Consider the following 825-nt stretch of genomic DNA (forward strand, 5'->3'; position numbering starts at 1 on the left):
AATAAACTGGTAAATTGAGACCTGTTTCAGATAACTTTTTGGTTTGCAAAGCAATGAAGTACACATGGGAAGTCCTAACCTCAGAATTTGGAAATGAAAAAGTAAAACCTCAGCCAATGAAGTCAGACAGCTTTGGATTTGAGTTTGGGACAGTACTTGCTGTGCCTCAGTCTGTTCAACTGTAATATGCAAATACTAATACTTACCTCATAATGCTATTGTGAGGAGTAAATGACTTCAGACACTGAAGGCTTAACACAGTGACTGGCATATCATAGGGATGCCCAATACATACCAGCTATGAGTCTTATCACCACTGTTCTTCCTGGCATGGCCCTGCAAGCTCATCTTCAGCTGAAGAGAAGCTAGGTATGGCTACCACAGTTTGGTCCTATTATTGCGGTCAGACAGTTGCTGTGATTGGCTCTCCCCTCCTTCCCTCACCCCCTCCCATCTTACCCTCTGTTATTAACATAAGCAGTCAGAAACATGCAGGCTATGCTTCCCATTGGTTGAAATTGTTGTTTCCTTGGCAGCACTTGCAAACATTCCATCTGGCAATCTGAGAGAAGCTACTGAGAGAATCCTGAGACATCCCCAGCTACCTACCACTGCTCCTGTTCCAAGCAAAGAAGATCTGCTCACTCCGGTACTGGGGTTTCTCCGGGATGGGGGAGTCCACAGAAAGGACTTGCAGTGGTTCTCCCTATTCATCACCCAGACCCCAAACATTACCATTCCCCCGTCACTTTCCACCCACCCTGCCTATTTGGCCTCTGAGAAGGGGAGGGGAGGGGAGGGGAGGGCAGGGGAGGAGAGGGGAGG

The 825-nt window shown here is 47.5% G+C and overlaps 1 long non-coding RNA gene across 1 annotated transcript; it reads left to right on the forward strand.

Moving 5' to 3' along the window:
- The first annotated feature begins 256 nt into the window (after positions 1-256).
- LOC108525207 (uncharacterized) lies at positions 257-650 on the forward strand. The gene is made up of 2 exons (XR_001884230.1): positions 257-369; positions 537-650. It is a non-coding gene; the product is annotated as an uncharacterized LOC108525207 (long non-coding RNA).
- The last annotated feature ends 175 nt before the right edge of the window (positions 651-825 follow it).

The sequence above is a fragment of the Rhinopithecus bieti genome, unplaced genomic scaffold (genome assembly GCF_001698545.2).
Source record: "Rhinopithecus bieti isolate Rb0 unplaced genomic scaffold, ASM169854v2 scaffold_19456, whole genome shotgun sequence".
NCBI classification, from domain to species: Eukaryota; Metazoa; Chordata; class Mammalia; order Primates; family Cercopithecidae; genus Rhinopithecus; species Rhinopithecus bieti.